This window comes from Ananas comosus, linkage group 1 (genome assembly GCF_001540865.1).
Source record: "Ananas comosus cultivar F153 linkage group 1, ASM154086v1, whole genome shotgun sequence".
NCBI classification, from domain to species: Eukaryota; Viridiplantae; Streptophyta; class Magnoliopsida; order Poales; family Bromeliaceae; genus Ananas; species Ananas comosus.
The window spans coordinates 19,241,135-19,253,141 of record NC_033621.1 but is presented as its reverse complement, the minus strand read 5'-3'; positions in this window follow the sequence as shown (position 1 = coordinate 19,253,141).

The window sequence follows — 12,007 nt, the reverse complement described above, 5'->3', positions numbered from 1 at the left end:
ATATATGACATCATAATCGCGAGTTTTCCTCCTAAATCTTATCCAAGTCCAACATGATATATATATCCAAAGATAATAACTCAGTTCCAATTCAGATTATTAACCGATACTAAATCAATGAAAACCGAGCAATTGCGCCACACAAAAGAAATTCCACAATTACATGTTCGATTATATAGGCACTTAGGATAAACCGATAGATTAACCCACCTTAATCGCAAATCCCCGATTGGTGAAGAAGGTACGGAGTTCCTATCAAGCTCGGCGCAGCTCCCCGAACCAGCGAGCAAACACGCTCCACGGGTTAAAACATAGAAATCCATATTAAGCATCAATTTGCCAAAAGCAGCAGGCGCAGAAAGAAATAGGGATACGAACCTTAGAAAACCCTTCACCAATCCAGCAAATAAGGGCTTTCGTGGATTTCTGTCTCTCGAAGTCCTGAAGCCAATCAACCTCAAATGCCCGGTTGAATACGCGACGTTCTACGCTAAGTATCGCAGCCAAACACTGACGTTCGACGATACGACAGCGTCGAACCTCGGCGCGACGTCAAGAACAGTGAAGACGCTCCCTCGCCCGGCCTCCTCGCAAAGCTCCGGCAACAAGCGCGCTCGAACGGCTCGCGGCGCGACGTCGGCGACGAACGCTCCACCCAAGCTTCTCCTCCTCGCGTATGGCTCCAGAGATAGAGTGGGAGGAAATTTTAATTAAGGAGGCATGTACAACCCTCTAATTAGATAAGCATGAAATACATGCATGGGGGCACGTGGCATTATATATATATATATATATATATAAGGATACTACATGCTCCCCACTACAAAAAGTTTCGTCCTCGAAACTTAGCACATACCTCAACTCTAAGAATCAAACATGTTTGGGTAAGACTCCCTCATCACTGTCTCAGGCTCCCAAGTCGCCTCCCGCTCCTCGTGATTGCTCCACTGCACTTTCACATACGGAATGATCCGGTTGCGTAATTCTTTCGTCTCTCGAGCAAGAATCCGCAACGGTCGCTCCTCGTATCTCAGATCCTCGCCAATCTCGAGTGGAGTAAAGTCGATCACGTGAGAGGGATCGAAAATGAATCTCCTCAAAGCTGAGACGTGGAAAACATCGTGGATGCCAGCAAGTCGCGGGGGTAGAGCTATTCTGTAAGCAACCAGTCCAACTCGTTCCAATATCTCGAAAAGGCCAACGAACCGTGGACTGAGCTTTCCACGTACCCCAAATCGGCGTATCCCTGTGGACGACGAGGCTTTGAGGAAAACATGATCTCCAATCTGAAACTCTAAGTCTCGTCTCCTGGTATCGGCGTAGCTCCTCTGGCGGCTCTGGGTTGTCAAAAGGTGTCGTCGAACAACTCTCACCTTTTCCTCAGCCTCAAGTAGAATGTCCTGTCCAAGTGTCCTCCGCTCACCCACATCGCTCCAAAATAGGGGGGATCGACATCTGCGTCCATACAACGCCTCAAACGGAGCCATCTGAATGCTCGTTTGATAGCTGTTGTTGTACGCAAACTCAACCAGTCTCACATGTCGATATCACCCTCCTCCAAAATCTAGGACGCGTGCCCTCAGCATGTCCCCTAGAGTCTGTATGGTCCGCTCTGACTGACCATCTGTCTGTGGGTGGAATGCCGTGCTAAAATGCAGCTGAGTGCCCAAGGCGGTCTGAAGACTCCTCCAAAACTAGGATACAAACCTCGGGTCTCTGTCTGACACAATCGACACTGGCACGCCGTGCAGCCTAACAATCTCATCCAGGTATAGCTGCGCGAGTATCTCTCTGGACTAGGTAGTTTGAACCGGTAGGAAGTGAGCAGACTTGGTAAGTCTGTCCACTATCACCCAAATCGCGTCGTAGCCACACTGCGCTCTAGGCAATCCAACGACGAAGTCCATCGTGATGTACTCGTACTTCCACTCGGGCCCTGGCAGACTCTGAAGCTTGCCAGCAGGCACCTGATGCTCGGTCTTCACCTGTTGGCAAGTCAAACACTGAACCACAAATCTGCCAATGTCCCTCTTCATTCCAAGCCACCAGAACCGTGCCTTAAGATCCTTATACATCTTGGTTCCCCCAGGGTGAACCGTATAAGGAGAACAATGAGCCTCTCTCAGAATGTATACTCGAATCTCAGAATCCACAGGCACACACAGTCGGTCCCTGTACCGTAGTACTCCCGAACTGTCTAAAGCAAAACCCTCAGCATGCCCCCTGTCTAGCTGCTCTCTAATCCTCAACAAGTACGGATCTCCACTCTGTTTCTCTCGGATCCTATCCAACAGAGTGGATTGTAAAACTAGAGACGTCAGCCTCGCCGTAGACCCAGGGGGTACTATCTCGAGTCCCAGCCGCTGAAGCTCCTCGAGTAGGGGGTCTCTGCTCAGTGATCCTCAAACTCAGGCTCTGCACTGATTTCCTGCTCAACGCATCTGCCACAACATTCGCCCTGCCGGGATGATACTGAATACTAATGTCATAGTCCTTCAATAACTCCAACCACCGGCGCTGCCTCAGGTTCAGCTCCCTCTGTGTGAACAGATATTTGAGACTTTTATGATCGGTGAAGACCTCGCAGTGCTCGCCATACAAGTAATGCCGCCAGAGCTTCAAAGCAAAAACCACCGCGGCAAGCTCCAAGTCATGCGTAGGGTAATTCTTCTCATAATCCTTTAATTGCCGTGAAGCATAAGCAATCACCCTACCATGCTGCATCAGCACGCAACCAAGTCCACTGTGCGATGCATCACTGTAGATCACGAATCCATCCCCCATCACCGGAAGGGCAAGGATAGGAGCCGACGTCAACCTCAGTCTCAACTCGTCAAAGCTCCTCTGACAGTCGTCGCTCCAGACAAAACGAATCCCCTTCCGCGTCAAGCGTGTGAGGGGTGTGGAAAGCTTCGCAAAGCCTTCCACAAACCGACGGTAATATCCTGCCAGTCCCAGGAAGCTCCGTACCTCAGTCACCGTCGTCGGTCTAGGCCAATCTCGAATCGCCTCAATCTTCTTCGGGTCCACTGCTACGCCCTCAGCTGAAATCACGTGGCCCAAGAAAGCAACCTCCCGTAGCCAGAACTCGCACTTCTTTAACTTGGCATACAACTTCTTCTCGCGCAGAAGCTGTAGCACAATCCTCAAGTGCTCCTCATGCTCAGCATCACTCCGGGAGTAAATCAGGATATCGTCGATGAAGACTACCACAAACCTATCCAAGAACGGCTTGAACACTCTGTTCATCAAATCCATGAATGCGGCAGGGGCATTCGTCAATCCAAAAGGCATCACCGTGAACTCATAATGCCCGTACCGAGTCCGAAAAGCCGTCTTGGGAACATCCTCGGCCCTCACCCTCAGCTGGTGGTAACCTGACTGGAGATCAATCTTCGAGAAGACATAAGATCCCTGCAGCTGATCAAACAAATCATCAATACGCGGCAAGGGATACTTATTCTTGATGGTCACTTTATTCAGCTTCCAGTAATCCACACATAACCTGAGCGAACCATCCTTCTTCTTTACAAATAACACCGGCGCTCCCCAAGGCGACACACTGGGTCTCACAAACCCTCTATCCATCAGATCCTGAAGCTGTGCCTTTAGCTCTCTCAGCTCTGCCGGCGCCATCCGATAAGGTACCTTTGAGATTGGTGCAGTTCCAGGAACTACATCAATCACAAACTCAATCTCCCTTTCCGGCGGCAACGTCGTCAACTCAGGAGGAAAACACGTCCGGAAACTCGCGGACTACTGGGATGTCCTCAAGTCCCGGCGCCGCCGTAGGTATCTCCACAACAGTCGCTAGAAAAGCGAGACACCCACTACTTAGCATCTATCGAGCCCTCGCCAAAGATATCCAAGTAGCAAACAGCGTGCTCCTACAGCCTCTGAAAGTGAACTCCTGGCCTGGCTCACGGAACGTCACCGTCCTCACTCCACAGTCGATCGTAGCATAGTACCGCGCCAGCCAATCCATACCGAGCACAACGTCGAAGTTCTGCAGCCGCCCTAACACCAACAGGTCTGCGGGCATAATCCACGAGTCTAGCTGCACCGGACATGACCAACAACACTCCACCACAGGCAAAACATGGTCTGGGATCTGCACCTCTCGTGCCTGAGACAACGCTCCTAACTCTAGACCATGTAACTGTGCAAATGCTCGGCTAACAAAGGAATGCGATGCACCGGTATCAAAAAGAGTGCGAACTCTAATGCCAGAAATCAAAGTGATACCTGCCACCACTCGGTCGGCTACTGTAGATTCCTCCACCTGAGCTGCGTAGACTCTGCCACTCGGAGCCTGCTGTCGCCGCTCACTCGACCGCGGCACAGACGATCTGTCCTCCTGGCGGTAACTCGGCGCTGCTCCGTAAGACTGCTATGGTGATGGTGGTGCTGAAGCTGATGATGGTGCTGGAGACGTTGCTCGGGGACAAGCTGCCCTCATGTGTCCCGGCTGACCACATCCGTAGCACCTGCCCTGTAACACACTGGACCTTTGCAAATTGGGAGGTTCGAGTGTTTGGTTGTATTTCGAGCTTTTCCACACTTGGTGGAGGGTTGTAAAATGTTCCCCGACCCGAAAAGTTCGAAAACTGGAACTTTGGACAAGTCCTGAGAGTTTTTACTCTCGGGGACCGGTCCCTGGAGGGAGAGACCGGTCCCCCCAGTGAGCAGTGTTGAGGCAGCCTGAGGCAACCGGTCCCTGGCAGGCGAGACCGGTTCCCGAACGCGTCTTCGCAGTGAGAGACCGGTCCCGCGCAGGGAGAGACCGGTTCCCGAACGCTGGTTTTTCGGGTTCGCAGCGAGAGACCGGTCCCTGCTGGGGAGAGACCGGTCCCTCTGGGCGAAAACTGCCCAGTTCGGGCTGATGCAATTTTGGATTTTTGAGGGGCCTCACTGGATTTTGTTACATTAGATGGGCTTATTAGCCATTTCCTCCTCTTCCCTCTCTCATTCTCTCATTCTCACCCTCTCCCTACATTTTCTAGAGAGAGAAGAAGAAGAAGAAGGCCGAAACCTGTGGGCTCTGCAAAACAGGGTAAACGACTGGGCGTGGGAGAACTCCACTGTAAAAACAAGTAGTCCTCAGTGGTGCCCGCGCCTAAACAATATCGGTCCACCCACTAAATCTACAGAAGGGAGCCGAGAATAGTAGTAAAGTACAGGAATAAAATCTAGCCGCTATGAATGCACTACACTCGATGCTCTATACTAACCAAGCTGTAGAAATGCAAATCTGCCCACATCGCAATGTAAACTTGTAAGCATGACCCGTCCCTGGGACTGGTGAACAGCACCGCGTCACTGCCCGTGGTGATTATCAGCTAGCCTCCACACTACTATACCGTGAAGCAAGTCCAATCCGGCATGACGACACTAACTGCGAAAGCACAGGCGCTCGTCTCCCGGAGTGGTACTCGTGGGCTACCAACCGAGTATACAGGGCGTATCTCTGTCGAGCGCAGCTAACGCTCTCAAAAGCAAAGTCCAGTCAAACGCGGACTCAAACTGGTCTAACAACCAATAGTAACGTGCCTCGTCACAATCGAGCCCCAAAAGTGCGATACGTGGTCCATCCGTCATAACGAACACCGACGGCACCCAACAGTACCGGAACAGTTGAACCTACTGGTAAAAATAATCTCGCATCTCCCTGGCACGACGTAACTGAAAGCTAAACTATCTTGGAAAAAAAAAAAAAAAAAAAAAAAAAAAATTAACAAAATACTCACCTATAGGATACTGCTACACGTATACAATAATACATGAGCTTCTAGAGCTAAATCAGGTTTAGTTTCAAATATATGACGATATAATCGCGAGTTTTCTCCTAAATCTTATCAAGTCCAAACATTATTATATATATATCAAAGATAATAACTCAGTTCCAATTCAGATAATTAACCGATAACTAAATCAATGGAACCTCGAGCAATTGCGCCAACACAAGATATTCCAAATTACATGTCGATTATCATAGCCACTTAGGAGTAACACCGATGATTAACCCCACCTTATCGCAAATCACCGATGGTGAAGAAGGTGCCACCGGAGTTCCGTATCAACAGCTGGCGCAGTCCCGAACCAGCGACAACGAACGCTCGCACGGGTTATAACATAGAAATCACATAAGTAAGCATTCAAATTCTGCCCAAAACACAGCAGCAGAAGAAATAGGGATACGACCTAAGAAAAACCCTTCACACACAAATCCAGCACAATAAGGGCTTTCGTGGATTTCGGTTCCGTCGAATTCCTGAATCCAACAACCTAATCCCCGTTGAAATACCGACGTTCTACGCTAATACGCAGCCGAACAACACTGACCGGTCGAAGATCGACAGCGAATCACAAGCCGGTGTGACGTGCGAGGACGGCGAAAACGTCACCCTCGTCGCCGGCCTCCACGCGACGCTTACGCGACACAGACGTGCGCTCAAGACGGCTCGGCGATGCGATGTCGGCGACGAACCGCTCCATCCCACTGCCTCCTCCTCCGCTTGGCTCCAGAGACAGAAGAGGGAGGATAATTTCCATTAAGGAGGCTATGTACAACCCCTAATTAGACTAAGCATGAAATACATGCATGGGGGCTATCGTGGGGCATTAATATAAAAAAATATAATATTATTATATATATATAATATATATATATATTATAATATATATAATAATATATATATATATATATATATATATATATATAATCAGATATATATCATTCGTCCCTCCACTGACAAAAGTTTCGGTCCGCGAAACTTAGCACATACTCAACTTGAAAAGATCAAACAAGTTGGGTAAAGATACTCGCTCATCTCATCTGTCTCAGCTTCCCAATGCGCTCCCGCTCTCGATATGCTCCACTGGCAACTTTCAACATACGGAAATGATGCCGGTTGCGGTAATTCTTTCGTGCCTCCGAGCAGAATCCGCAACGGGTCCGCTCCTCGTAATCTCAGATACCTCTGCCAATCTCGAGTGGTAAAAGTCGATCACCGGTGAGAGGATCGAAATGAATCTCTCAAAGCTTGAGACTGAAAACCATCGTGGAGGCCAGCAAGTCGCCGGGCTAGAGCTCATTCGTAAGCAAGACCAGTCCAACTCGTGTCAATATCTTCGATAACACGGCCCGCCCAACAAAGACGTGACTGAGCTTTCCATGTACCCCAAATCGCGTATCGCTCTGTGGACGACGAGCGTTGAGAAAACCAGTGATCTCTCAATCTGAAACTCTAAAGTCTCGTCTCCTGGTATCGCGTAGCTCTCCTCTGGCGCGCTCTGGTTCTAAAAGGTGTCGTCGAAGCAACTCTCACCCTTTTCCTCAAGCTCAAGTAGATGTCCCTGTCCAAGTGTCCTACCGGCTCACGGCCACATCGCTCCCAGAAATAGGGGGATCGACATCTGCGTCCATACATCGCCTCAACGAGAGCACTGAATTGCTGTTTGATAGCTGTTTTGGTACGCAAACTCAACCAGTCCTCACAATTGTCGATATCACCCTCCTCAAAATACTAGAGACGCGTCCCTCAGCATGTCCCTAGAGTCTGTATGGTCGCTCGACTGACCATCTGTCTGTTGGGCTGGAGCCGTGCTAAAATGGCAGCTGAGTGCCCAAGGCGGCTTGAAGTCCCCAAACACTAAGGATAACAAACGCTCGGTCTCTGTCTGACAACAATCGACACTGCACGTCACGGTGCAGCATAAACATCTCATCCAGTATAGCTGCGCGAGTATCTCTGCGTGGACTAGTAGTGGAACCGGTAGGTAAGTGAGCACGACTTGGTAAAGTCTGTCACTATCACCCAAATCTGCCGTCGTAGCACACTGCGCTCTAGGCAATCCACACGCGAATCCATCGTGATGTACTACCGTACTTCCACTCGGGCCTGCAGACTCTGAAGCTTGCCACAGGCACCTGATTGCTTCGTTTCACCTGTTGGCAAGTCGAAACCTGAACACAAATCTGCAATGTCCCTCTTCCATTGCCAAGCTCACCAGAACCGTGCCGTAAGATTCCTTATACATCTTGGTTCCCCAGGGTGAACCGTATACAGAGAACAAATAGCCTCTCTCAGAATGTATACTCGAATCTCAGAAAATCACAAGGCACACACAGTCGGTCCTGTACCGTAGTACTCCTGAACTGTCTAAAGCAGAAACCCTGCAGCATGCCCCTGTCTAGCTGCTCTCTAATCCTCAACAAGTACGGATCTCTCACTCTGTTTCTCTCTGATCTATCCAACACGGGTGATTGTAAAACTAGAGACGCTCAGCACTCCGCCGTAGACTCAGGGGGTACATCTCGATCCCACACCGCTGAAGCTCCCTCGAGTAGGGGGTCTTACTGCTCAGGTGATACTAAACTCAGGCTCTGCACTGATATTCCTCTGCTCAACCGCATTGCCACAGGCACATGTCGCCCTGCCGGGATATACTGAATACTAATGTCCATAGTCCTTCATAACTCCACACGCACCGGCGGCTGCCGTCAGGTCAGCTCCCTCTGTGTGAACTATTGTCACGCCCCGGATGTCTCGTTCCCCGGGCACGTCGACAAATCCGCCGTATACAAAGGAATTTCTCCTGTATACAAAGCGACAACAGTACCTGTAAACATACAATACTACAAACAGTAGTATAGAGCTGCTCGAGTAGACAAATACTAAACAAACTGAGTTTCATGTACATAGCCCAAATCCAAAATACAGAGCTACTCGCACTGGCGAGTTAAGTATGCTATGTACATAAACTCGAAACAAAACGTCTACCTGCAGTAGGAGTGCCTCTAGCTCAGCTCGTCGGGTAGGGCTCTAACTCGCGACGCCCTTGCCTCGATCCTGATCCGCGGAAGGCGCAGCAGCCGAAACCTGTGGCTCTGCAAAACAGGGGTAACGACTGGGCGTGAGAACTACTGTAAAAACTAGTCCTCAGTGGGTGCCGCCCTAAACAACATCGGTCCACCCACTAAATCTACAGAAGGGAGCCAGGATAGTAGTAAATACAGGAATAAAATCTACCGCTATGAATCACTACACTATCATGCTCTATACTAACCAACTGTAGGAAATGTCAAATCTGACCCAATCCAATCGGAACTGTAAGCATACCCGTCCCTGGGACTGTGAACACACCCGTCACTGCCCGGTTGTGATTATCCAGCTACCTCCACACTACTAGTCCGTGGAGAGCAAGTCCAACCGGCATGAGCGACGCTAACGCGAAAGCACAGCGCCCGTCTCCGGAGTGGCACTCGTGGGAGCTACCCAACCGAGTATGCAGCGTATCTCTGTCACTCAATTCGGCTCTCAAAAGCCACAGTCAGTAACGACTTCAAACTGGTCAAGACAACTCAATAGGATAACTGTCCCTCCACAACCGACGCCAAAAAGCATCCGGTCCATCACCGTCAACATATCACCGACGGCACCCAACAGTCCGGAACAGCTCTGAACGGCACTGTAAAATACCGCGTCTGCCGCACGATGTAACTGAGCTAAACTATCGGATACACCACTAAGGATACGCTAATTACAAACTAAACATACGCCTCCTTAGAGCTAAATCAGTGTCAATTTTAAATATATGACTGATCAAATCGCGAGTTCTCCTAAAGTCTATCCGCAAAGGTCCCAACATTATAATTATCAAAGATAATATCTAGCTCCATTCTACAATTATTACCAATACACTAATCACTGAAAGAGTCAATGCGCCAACAAACAAGATATTCCACAATTACATGTCTATAATTATAGGAACTTAGAATACATCCGATGATTAACCCACATTAATCGAAAATTACCCGATTGTGAAAGCACCGAGTCCTGTCAAGCTCGGCGCAGCCCACGCGAACTCGCGACAACACCTCACGGATAAACATAGAAAACCATATTTTAACATCAATCGTGTCCCAAAAACGACGCAGCAGAAAGAAATAGGATATAGCGACCTAGAAAACCTTCCACCAAATCCAGCAAATAAGGCCTTTCGTGATTCCTTCCCGAAATCGCTGAATCCAACAACTCAAACCCGTCAAATCCTACTCCTTCCAGCCGATACGAGCCGAAATCATGTCTGACGTTCGACGATCGAAGCGAATCCAACCCGATGCTATCGAGGGCACGGCGAAACGCACCTCGCCCGCCTCCTACTTATCGACCTACGGCGACAAACGTCCTCAACCGCTCGTCGAGCGACCCGACGAGCGCTCCAACCCAAGCTCTCCTCTCGCGTATGCTCCAAGAACAAGAGGAGGAATTTAATTAATGAGCATGTACAAACCCCCCTAATTAGATAACATAATACATCTGGGCACTTGCATACTATAACTAAATAATTATATACATATAATATATATAATATATATATAAATATATATATATATAAAAGGATACTACATAACTTATATGAATTTTTAATATATTTTGTCAAGTAGTAAGTTGTCCTTTACCCTCATCAACATTTGATCATTTCTATTCCTTTCATTAAACTTTCAATTAATATATTTAATTAGAGTAACGCTTCTATACTTTTTTTTTTCGTTACCGTTCATTCACTCCCATTCAACGGTTCAGATTTAATTTTCTTAAAATTGTGACTTGCAATAGTAGGTCACTTTGGGAGAGGTACCGGTTACCAGGTATGTCAAAAAAGAGTATTTTTGTCTTTTAATACATGAGCAATATTTTAGTCATTTTATCTCTACTATATTATCAAAATTTTTATTCTCTCTTTGTTTCTGTTTTCTCTCTCTATCTTTCCTCTCATATTTTGGCATTTCATATAAGAAAAGTTTCAAATTATTTAACAACAAGAACGTAAGATTATTTTGTGGACCAACTATGAATTTTGCCTATACCCATCTTGAATCCGACCCGAATCATATATAAAATTTAATATTATATTCGAATTTATATTTTTAAAATTTTAAATTTAATATAAAATATTTTGAAATATGGTAAAGAGAAATAATTGTTACCGGTTTCGATCTTCGAGTTTGAGTTTCGAAAAATTGGTCAGTTTTGAATTTGGATATGGATTTTTGAAATCCATTGAGTTCGGAAATTGGTTTTGCCATTGTTAAGCGGGTTCGAATTCAAATTCCTAACCAATTTTTTCTGAACAGTAATCCTAATCTTTTTAATTTTTATGCTTAAAATTATGTTTAAAATATTTATTAGCTCTAACAGTTAAAATGTCATTCTGTTTAAAATGTTTATTATCTTTAACAGTTCCCTATTGTTCTTAGTCTTATTCAGTTTAATAGGTTGAAATCAGATCTTGATAGAATAGTTTAAAGTCTGATCAGTCGAATCAATCGGTTCAATCCGGTTTTAAATCATTGATACTAATTTAATTAAAATGAATAATAAAAGTTAAGAAGTTAATTGTAAACCAAAAGGTAACAAACTAAAATTTAAAAAATCAAGTAAAAATTGAAAAATTTTAAAAATAAGAGTCAAAATCAATTTAATAAATCAAATTAATTGGACTGATCAAATTGATAAAATATTCAAATAGCCTAGATTTGTTTAATATAAATTTACTTAATTTATCGACATTTCTAATTTTGTTTACTCTAGTAAAACTCTAGGCCAATTTGCATAAAAAATCCACTTATTTTAGACTTTTGCAAAATCGGCCCATCTTTTTGGCTTTTGCAGATTCGGTCCGCTTTTTCAGCAAACTGACCAAAATACCCTTATATCTTTTTCTCTTTCCTCTTTCTCTCTCCTCTTTTTTTCTCTCGTTCTTTTTTCTTTTTCTTCCCAGAGAGCGGCGAAGACGGAGCGGAGGTGCCCTTATACCTTTTTCTTTTCTTTTTTTTCTCTCGTTCTTTTTTTTCTTTCTCTTCCTAGAGAGCAGCGAAGACAGAGCGGCGTCGCCCCCACCTTCCTCGCCTCCGATCCCCCTAAGGCCGGGCTGTGACTTTTTTTTTTTTGCATTTTTCTTTTCTTTTCTTCTCTGACTCTCCTCCACAGTTTCCGACGAC